The following is a 10,817-nucleotide window of genomic DNA, read 5'->3' as shown; positions in this document are numbered from 1 at the left end:
GTGGGACCTGTGGTCCAAGAGTGGGGAGCCCCTGCTGCCCTGGGGGTGTCGGGGCTGAGGGTCAGAATCTGACCGGGACAGTGCCTGGCGCCCTGCCATTTACCCCCTGCAGTGGTTTGCTGGGCGCCATGGGAGGGGGACCCCCCCCCCCCCCTGCCCTGCTCTGGACCACCCGCAGCAGAAGGCCTGCAGAAGAGGAGGTGTTAACAGAGGCAGAAACCACGTCCCAACCCATTCTCTTTGCCAATTTTTGCCTAAAAATAGGGCACAGATCTGGCCCAAAGCCACAGTGGGAGGGGGACAAGGAGAGGCTTTAAGGTGGACCGACAGGATGGGGTGGGGGCGGGAGCGGAGACCCGATGTCTGGCGTGCCTGGCTCTATGCCCTCAGGCTGATCAGGGCTCAGCCTCGGCCTCCTGGGCTGCAGAAGAAGATTCTGAGGCCAGAGGGCCTGCCAACAGCAAGACAGGGTCAGGCAGGAGAGGTCTTTCCCGCCCCTGTGCCTGGACGGCGTCCTGGCACAGAGGTGACGGGACTGAACCCCAGGCACACCTGAAGCCAAACGCCATGTGCCGGTTGGCAAAAAAAGGGAAATCCTTGCAGCTGGGGTTAGTGAGCTGGTCTCTGGCACATGGGCCTACTTCCTGGGCACCTGGGGAAAGAGGCAAAGGGCAGTGAGACACAGAGAGGGATTTGAGGCCCGTCACTGCCCCGTTCTGCCCCATCCAGCCTCCCCGTCACTCCTTCTCGGGAGCCGGCACGGGGCCAGACAGCTTTGGGATCCAGCTGTCAAGGGCTAGCCACTCTCCACTGTGAGTAGCCTGCCCCCCCCCCCCCCCGGGCCTTCTGGCCCCTGCATCTTTCCCAGACCAGCTTCTCGGAGCCGAGGGGAGTCGTGTTGGGCCCACCAGCCACGCATGTGGGCTTTTGGTGGTGGCTCTTGGGCTCACAGGCCCCAGGCCTCCCAGAGCCAGCTCCTCCACGACGTGGCCCCACGTGCACCCTGGGCAAAGTCGCCTGGCCTCTCTGAACGTCCGTGGGACTAAGGGCCCGGGCTCAGGTGGGCACCCAGCACCACGCTGCCTGGCCCAGCCTCTCCTGCAAGGGCCCGGGGGCTTCCCTGCCGGGCTCCTCAGTCTGCCAGGACCCGGGGGACCTTCCCCTGAGGACCAGGTCCCCCAAGCTCAACTTCCACGCTTGACCTCTGCAGCTGATGGGTGGCGGCTGTCCCGTGTGGATGGCCGTGGACCCTCCACCCCGCTGCACACCTTCGCCCTCACTGCAGCGGTGTGGAAGTCAGCCCCATTCCACAGGTGAGGGCAGGGGGCACTGAAAGTTTGGCAACCCGCCCTGGGACACCTGACTCGCCAGTGGGGGTGCAGGGCATCGGTCCTGACCACGGTTCGGTTCTTCACCATCACACACACATCACACACACCACAATAACAGGTGACACTTCCATCGAGGGGAGAGAGGAAAGACCATCAGAGTTGGGGAGTTGGAGCGTCTGAGGTCCAGAGATTTTAACGGACCCCCTGGGGTCTCCGGCCACAGCCTCACAGGACGTGGCTGTCTCCACGGGGTGACCCTGTGCCTCGGCTCCAGATGGCACTAATGGAAAGAAGCCCCAGAAGGAAAAGCAGATTTCCCGCAACCCTGGTCCGTGAGGCCTGGGCCAGTGTGGCCCTCCTGAGTTCCCAGGACACGCGGCGGTGGTGGGGCTCCCTCCTCACCCACCAGCCCACAAGAACCCTGGGGACAAGGGAGGGCCGGGAAGGCAGGGGCAGGGGGAGGGCCGGCAGCCAGACACGGGAAAGGAGACCCACACGTTCCACGTCGAAAACTTAGAGAGTGTGGAGAAGCGCAGAGAAACAAGAATTCTAGCACCCGGACATAAACACCATTGTGATGTTTGCCCTTCCAGCCTTTTCCCCATGCAAGTCTGTATTTACTTTTCAAAAGTTGCCTCCAGCGTCCGAGCCCTTACCACATGGCTCATCAGACTGTCAGCGTTGAGGGACCAGCCTGCCATGTCACGGTTGAGTCCCTGGGCCCAGGACTGTGCCCGGCACGTACCACGTGCCCAGTACGTTTGTTGAATGAGGTCTTTGCGCAAACTATTTCTGTTTGTAACTTGTTTCTTCTTTTATAAACGGTTTATGGCCTTCTTCCATGCCAGGGACTGAATATTTATGCCCCTCCCCCGAATTCATGTGTTGAAATCCTGACCCCCCATATGATGGTATTAGGAGGTGGGACCTTTGGCAGGGGGCCCGGGTGGCTCGGTAGGTTAAGCGTCCAACTCTTGGTTTCGGCTCAGGTCACTATCTTGTGGTTTTGTGACTTCAAGCCCCGCAGCCCAGACCCTGGGGCCTGCTGCAGGTTCTTTCCCTCTCTCTGCCCCTCCCCTGCTCCCACGGTCTCTTTCTCAAAATAAATAAACTTTAAAAAAGTTAAAAAAAAAAAAAAAAAAAGGAGGTGGGAACTTTGGGAGGCCCTTGGGTCCGTAAGGGTGGAGCCTTATGAGTGGGGTTAGGGCCCTGAGAAAGGGGCCCTCAGAGCCCCCTCGCCCTTCCGCCAACGTGAGGACACACGAAGAAGGGGCGTCCCTCACCAGATACTGAGGCTGCCGGCACCTTGATCCTGGACTTTCAGCCTCCGGGACTGTGAAATCGATGTCTGTTGTTTAGAATTGCCCAGTCTGTGGTATTTTGGTTTCAGCAGCCCAAACAGACTGGCATTCTACCTCAATAAAAGTAGGCTACCGCAGGTTACTGGGGACCCAGTCTGGTCGCCGCCTGTTCTGTAAATAAGGTTTCGCCGGAGCACGGCCTCGCCTGTCCGCTCCCATTTTGCCTGGGGTCGAGTTTGCTCCAGAGCAGAGCTGAGGAGCTGTGGCCCAGAGAGCCTGACACGCTTAACTACCTCTTTCTTGAGGGCAATGTTTGCCAAGCCCTGGCCTGCCTCCCTCCTCCTGCTGCCTCACCCTGGCACCCGCTAACCCAGCTCCTGCCCAGCCAGGGGCTCGGGAGGGGTCACTGAGGGATCAGCCGATCAAACCAACCGTCCCTGAGGCATTTAACTAACTCCCATTTGGTTCTTTTTAAGTTTATTTATTTATTATTTTGAGAGAGAGAGAGCGAGCGAGCAGGGGAAGGGCAGAGAGAGAGGGAGACGGAGAATCCCAAGCAGGATCCGCTCTGTCAGCACAGAGCCCGACACGGGGCTCCAACTCCTGAACCTGGAGACGATGACCTGAGCTGAAACCCACCGAGCTCCCCAGGCAGGCGCCCCCATTTGGTTCTTTTGATGCTTCCGAAGAATCCTTGCTTTGGACGACTGGCATTTCAGGCCACTGTGCTCTCCACCAGCCGACTCCAGCAGGCTTCCCCGAGCTCCTGGCCCTTGTCCCACAGCACTGAACTCAAGCAAGTTCCAGAACCACTCATGCCTCCAGGATCACCTGGAAAGTGGGACAAGAGCAGAGTCACCTCCAGGCTGTGTGTGAGAGGCGCGCTAGCTCAGGGCAAGTCCTTGCATGTATGCGCGCCTGCCCCCCCACCCCCACCCCGCCCCCGGCCCCGCTCCTCATCAGGCGGAGGACGCGGGCCACCGCAGGCCACCGCCCCACAAGCCAAGAGGTTGTTTGGGAACGCTTGTTGACCGTAGAAATTATAGGCAGGGGTGGGGTGGGGGGATCAACAGGATTTCCAGAAAGGGAACAGGCTACATATGGCTGTCTGGGTTCTTCCTTTTATAAGCTGGTTGCAAACGTACTCTCTTCCTTTGTTTCTTTCCTCCTGAGAAATGCTATTTTATCTCAGAACATCTGCAACCTGTCTGGATTGGATTGTTTTCCTACAAGATTCGGCACTTGTCTTACTTTAGAAATCAGACAGTCGCACCCAGAGGGCCCACCCGGCTGGGACAACACGCAATCTGTGGTCCTAGCTGGGCTTCAGACCCTCAGCCATGTTGTCATGACAGCATCGGAGAGCCGGGACTGAGGCAGGGCTGATGGGACTTTCCTCCTTCACCGCACACGCGTGCGCACACGTCACACAGACACAACACACATGGATCACACGGGCACACAATGGGCCAGGCACACGTACATGTCAAATGCACACGTGCGTTCACTGACCATGTGCACACACGCATCAAATGCGTGCAGACATGCACGTGACATGGACACACAGACATGCCTGAACGCAAACACATTCAGACACAAGGAGCCCTGACAGGACCCTTCTCCTCCAAGGACACTGTGTCCCTTATCTTGGTGACTTCCCACATTCAGTTCCTGGCTGCCATCCCCTCCTGCCCCAAGCCCCTGCCAGGCAGGTGGTATCGCCTGTTTTGTCAATGAGAAGACCATGGCTCAGAGTGGGTGATGCCTTGCCTGAGGTCACACAGCAGGGGCAGAGCTGGGATTCTAACTGGACCCCGCAACGCCACTCAGAACCTAGCGCCTCGCCTTCCTTGGCCCATCCTGGCCCCCCAGTGTGTCTCAGGGGCTTTGCTGTTCCCTCACCCCCTGGGAGGTCACAGGCGACTGTGAGGGTATAGAGCGCCTGCCAAGGCCAGGGCCACAGGCCAGAGGTGATCCAGAACCAGCTGTCCCTTTCTTGGGTTCCCCTGACCTAGGAGGCCTCCCGTGCTTGGGGCTTGCCCCGGGGACCCCAGCGGCCTGCTTCCCCAGGGCTAGTTATCCGAGGGGGAGGGAGGCGGTTGACACAGGAGCCACAAGGAGCCACGGTAACCTTGTCTCAGCCTGGTGCCCTCCACTCGTGCTCTGTTCCAGTAGTGGCAAGCTGCTGGGTCCAGCTACACACTTCAGGGACGGTATCAGACCAGGATGTGGACGTCAGCTGGTGGGGACCACAGGACCAGGGCCGAACAGGCAGACCACGAGGACACAGCTGCCCACAGGGTCCCCGGGCGGCAGGCAGGTGCAGCGTCCACGGGGCTGGCATCTCCGACTGACGGACGTCCTGGTTTTCTTCTCACCTGACTCATCCGGGGCTTTTGATGATATTCTCGGTAAGAGCCGCCCGGGTGGTGCTTTGACACTGCCTCCATCCCCAGACCTTTCATCAGTGACCCAGTTTTGCCTCCTCCTCCCCAGAAAGCATCCCCCTTTCTGGGGAAGTTTCCAGAAGGGCAGGAGCTATGCCGCAGTCTGTCTGCCCCCAGCACTCTGGGATCAGGGTCCCTCTGCAGCTGTGGAAACTGTGGCTTGGAAACGAGGGGCCCCAGCTAAGGCTCTGCAGGGGAGAGTGGGGAGCCAGGGTTAACACACACCTTCCCACAGCCCCCTATGGCCTTCTGGCAGTGATCAGGTGCCTGTCACCAAGACCCCTCTCATGTGCCCCGGACCTTAGCGCTCTGGAGGAGCAGCGGTGAGAAGGTGGATGTCCCGGGGGGAGGGGGGGGGCACTCGGACCCCCTCTGGGAAGGGTAGGTCTGGAGAAGACTCTGCAAGGCCAGCCTTCCCTTCCTAGGCTGACGGCCCTTCTGTAGGCCCCGGGCCACCCGTCCCCCTGCAGCCTGGCACCAGGTGGCCGGTCTTCCTCTCTGGAGCCAAGGCAGCTGCCCCACCCTGTGCTTCCACTTTCTGTTCCGGTTTACCTGTGAAGAGGGGTCTTGTGGCTCACTCATGGTGGCAGCCCCAGGGCCTGGCCTGAAGGGGGCGCTCAACATGTGCTGTGTGCACTCCCTGCTCCGCCCCAGGACCACTTGGAGAAGACACACTGGGGGGGGGGCGCGAGGAGCCGCAAGCACCTGAGGGCAGAGGGCTCTGACCGTCCCGCCACTGACCTGTGACAGACATGTGCCCAGAACACTGCAGGAAGCGGACAGAGAGGGCCTGCCAGGGCCTGTGTCTGGGGATCCTTCAGAATGAAAACCCCGCAGACAAGGCAGATACATATAGTCCCTGCACCAGGGCAACGCCTGGCACACAGTAAGTGCCAAATAAATACCGGAGTGAATGAATGCCTGTTCCCCCTTCATCTCCGTGTCCTTCAATAATTTCCTCCACCTTACTTTCCACCGTCCCTGGCCCCTGCGACGATCTGCTGCCCAGTGCCTACCCCATCAACAGGCTCTGCTTACATCCTGCGGCCTGATTCCCTCCCCCACTGCGGTGCCCCGTCTGTGGTCGGCACTCGGTGCATGGCGAGTGAAAGCCTCCTGGATGGTCAGTGCCAGGCAGGCCCAGAGCCAGACCCGGGTCCGCGAGCTCAGTATGTCTGGTCTAGTTCCAAGCAACTGGAAACAGATTCCAGCTGAGGGAGCCAAACACTGGGGAAGCCCTGGGATTGGTGGGGGGCACCCCAAGACCACGGAGAGGACGGTGAGGTTGCATCACCAAGGATGTGCCCTGGCCGGGGACAGGGGACCAGTCTGCGAAGTGTGGAGCCTGGTCATGTGACCAGGAAGCGGGCCAGGAAGCAGGGCAGAGAGCAGGTGCCTTTAGCTCCTACAAGAGGCGGGTTCTGCTTCTCACGGGACTCAAAGAAGCTCCCAACGTGAGTTCTAATGCTGAAAAGCCAAAAAAAAAGAGTAAGCAATGTTTACTACAGAGGCCAGGCTGTGGTATTCCTACCACAGCACACTGTCTCCTAAAAGACAGCGCTCCATCCCCCCTCCAGACCATACTCAACATATAAGGCTCAGGGAGCCTGGCTGGCTCAGTTGGTAGAGCACCCAAGACTTGATCACAAGGTTGTAAGAGCCCCACGTTGAGTGTAGCAATGACTTAAAAAAAAAAAAAAAAAAAAAAAGATATAAGCAAGACTCAAAAGGAAAAGAATAAACTAGAAGAAAAATTGTCAACATATGACAGAAGGCAAATTTCCTTAATATGCAAAGAGCTGCTACAACTCAAGAAAAAGACATCACAATAGAAAAATGGACAAAGAATGTAACAGAGGAACCACACACACACACACACAAAGATAATTTGCCAGCAAATATGAGAAGAGGCTCAGCCTCACAAATAATAAAGAAATGCAAGTTAACAGCAGCATTCTAGGGCTCCTCACCTATAGAGAGGCCTGTTTAAATAAAACCCCTTCAGGGGTCCTCTACAGGCACAGGAGTGAAGGGAGAGAGACGTGGGTGAGCTGGAATGATACGGAGCAGCGCACACAGTGTGACTGCATTTGCCGTCAAAAAAATATTTCAGTGATCTTTGCACCCAGCGTGGGGCTTGAACCCACAAACCTCGAGATCAAGGGTGGCACGCTCTTCCAGCTGTGCCAGCTGGGCACCCCCGCCATTTGCTCTTATGAAAACAAAAGGGCCAGCTGTTTATACCAGAATATAACTTCACGGAAACCACTCTGGGTAGATGCAGAAGCTGTTCTAGGTGCTTGGAGGGTGGGGGGGATTCGGGGGACCCTTCACTTTGGTTTATTCTCTTCTCTTTTCTGGATTTTTTTTAAAAAAAAAATTTTTTTTTTTTCAACGTTTATTTATTTTGGGACAGAGAGAGACAGAGCATAAACGGGGGAGGTGCAGAGAGAGAGGGAGACACAGAATCAGAAACAGGCTCCAGGCTCTGAGCCACCAGCCCAGAGCCCGACGCGGGGCTCGAACTCATGGACCGCGAGATCGTGACCTGGCTGAAGTCGGACGCTTAACCGACTGCGCCACCCAGGCGCCCCTGGATTTTTTTTTTTTTAACAAAGAGCATATTTTCTGTAACTTAGAAAAGAAAAAAAAGCGAACATCCAGAAACAATAAAAGAAAACATGATGAATATAAGTATCTGTAAATAAAAAATAACGTGTGAGACACAAAAAAAGTAGAGAAAAGAACCCAGAGCCCTTTGCACGTGCACTTACCTCCTTCTACTCTCTGGCTTGAACTGAGTTAAATGGCAAAAAGCCTAAATAACCTAAAACAACTGTAGTTTTCCCCCTAAATTACAACAGTTTCAAGCAAGTGGAAATTAGTGTTAATCTTAATTCTTCCTTAAGACACCACAATTGTAGATATTTTAACAAAGCAACTACAGGATAGGCCGCCTGGGTGTCAGTTAAACGTCTGACCTCGGCTCAGGTCATGATCTCACAGCTCGTGACTTTGAGTCCCGCCTCAGGCTCGCTGCTGTCAGCGCAGAGCCTTCTTAGGACCCTCGCTCTTTCTCTCTCAAAAATAAGTATAAAAAAAAAAACCTGCTTAAAAAATAAAAAAAAGAAAAGTAATACTTTGATAAAAAAACCTTTGCAACTTCTATCAGAAAAACGCTTATCCAAAAACTGGCAAAGAGGTACACGTGTGACACGGGCCATCTGGTGGGTGGCAGGAGCCCAGGCACCCCTGTGGGCCACCATGGCCGTAGCTAGTGACACCCGTGAACCCACTTTGGGAATCTGACCTCAAAATGCACTTGCACCCCACACACGACCGGCCTGACGAGCCGAACTCCGTGTCGGACCCCCGCTCGGGTGTCCCGGAGCGCACCAGCTGGTGGAACGTTACCCGGGTGTAGAAAGGGGTGAAGGAATCTGCCCTGTACAGGGTTAGTTTCCTACGCTGCGCATCAAATGACCACACACAGTGGCTAAAACCACACACGGGGGAGGGCAGAGCACAGCCGGTTCTCTGCTCTGGGGCACCTCATCAGAGGCTGTGCTTGCTGGAAAAATTCAGTTGCTCACCAGAGAGAGGACGGAGGCCCCGTTTTCTTGTTGCTCTGTGGCCTCACGCCTCTGCCGCCCCACCAGACACACAGCCAAGTGAGGAGCCATCTGTCCCGGGCAGTTCCGCACACACTCCAAGCGAAACCCTCCAGGAGCTGGAATGCCAGGGGACGGCCAGTTGACAGAGGACCCCGTCACCCTGGCCGTGGTGAGGGCTGCCTTGGAGCCGACGGACACACAGGGACCAGTCGCGGGGTAAGTCCTTCCAGCCTCCCTGCGGTGCCTACCACGCGCACGAGCTCACTCTCACCCGGTTGTTCCCCAGCTACCGGGTCACAGGCATCAGGGTTCCACCACCAGTCCAGCAGAACTCAGGCTTTCCAGGCTGGTTGGCACCGCCTGCCCTCCAGGCTCCCAGCTCCACCTCGCAGGGATCCTTCCTCAGCCTCGGGAAAGGCTGTGCCGGGACCCCTTGCTCCCCAGACAGGGCCACAGCTCGGAGGGGACACCAGCTGGGCTGTCCAATCCATAATCACCTCTGGTACCAGACTCACCCAAGACCTGGGTGATGTAAAAATCTTCGAACCCACCAAGAGCATTCCAGACTGCAGAGGAAAGAAGTCCTCACAACTGCAGGTCAGGGAGTTTAGTGCATCAAGCAGGGGGAAGAACCAGCTGGGCCCGGCACCTTCAGAAGCCCCTTCGGTGGGGCTCAGGAGCCCCAAGTCCTAGGATCCGGCTTACTTCCCGCCTGGCTTTACCACACAGCTCGCGTAGCTTACCTGCAGGGGTGGGGCCGGTCCCGCTCCCCAAAAGTTCGTGGCACTGCGCTAAGCGACCCTTGGCAGCCGCTTAGTTCAGGTGACCCAGAACTGTGACAGAACCAGAGGAGGGCTGCTGCAGAGGACCCAGTGAACAGGGTCCTAGCATGTGGGTCCCCTACCCCAGGCTTCTCAGGTGTCCAGCCTGTCCCAGGGGCTCCTGAGGGTAGGAAAGGCCCTTCATTCTGGTAGCACAATGCCAAAAGGGGGACAGGGTATGTCCAGAAGTGACTGAAGGCCACGCAAAGGTCTCTTCCCCTTACTCCAAAGGTTGGATCACAGAGGCTGGGGTGGTGGACGCCACGGCCCTGCACTTTCTTGGAGGCCTGGGGTCCAGCCCAAGCGCAGAGCCACCTGCGGTCAGGTAGCTTAATCCCACTCCTTACCGGGTTCTCTGCACAAATGCTGTGGAAACCGTGCCACCAGGATATCCCCTCTTCACAGGATGCTCGAGGACATAGCTTGGCCTCAAATTCCCACCCGTCAGCTGACCCTTCCCTGGCACAGGTTCTCCAAGTGCAGGAGCACGGAGGTCAGCCCCTTACAAACTTACTTCAGGTGTGGAGTAAAGTGCCTTCCAAATCATCTGTTAGATGAAAATGTATCCGGAATCTGGTTCCAAACACACTCAGGTGGCAGCACAGGTGCCAGGCACAGAAACACATACCTCTCATGGCTTGTGGATGCCTATACCCACAGGGCTGGAGCATTGAAGCAAAACTTGCTGAGTGCCAGTCCCCAGAGTGGGCCCTGCTGGGATGAGGGACCAGCTCAGGGCTGGACCTCAGTACCTACCCGTAGAGAAACCAAGCTCTGGTTTCAAAGGAACTCAGGCATCATGCTGTCACAAAGTGTCCGGGGACAGTGCTGCCTGCCCATGAGGGCACGCTTGGCCGCCACACAGGCTCAGTAGCCCGAACGTGTGTTCAGGATGGACAAAGGCCAGCTTTCTGCACCAAAGCTTGGATGCCTTGCAATGTGGGTGAAGGGGCTGCTACTGGGCACAGGAGAAGTGCAGACAGGCCCAGGAAGGGTCTGACCCCTGAAACACTCAAGTAACTGGAAAATACTCATTAACGATGAAGCCAATGAACCGTTATAACGCCTCTGCAAAAAAAAGTACCAAAGTTTAGGAGTTTGAGCCTGTGTCAGGCCCCACACTGACAGCGCAGAGCCTGCTTGGGATGTGCTCTCTGAAACTAAAAAAAAGCAGTTCGGTCTTTGGACTGCCCCGCAAAGTTGCTGTCACCCCCTGCCAGGTCTCCTCAGCAAGGGCACACATCCCCACGTCCTTGCCCCACCCCTCACGGGAGACCGCTGTCACACGGAGACCGCAAATATC

Source organism: Leopardus geoffroyi, chromosome E2 (assembly GCF_018350155.1).
Source record: "Leopardus geoffroyi isolate Oge1 chromosome E2, O.geoffroyi_Oge1_pat1.0, whole genome shotgun sequence".
Lineage (NCBI taxonomy): Eukaryota > Metazoa > Chordata > Mammalia > Carnivora > Felidae > Leopardus > Leopardus geoffroyi.
Note: the sequence above shows the minus strand (reverse complement) of the source record.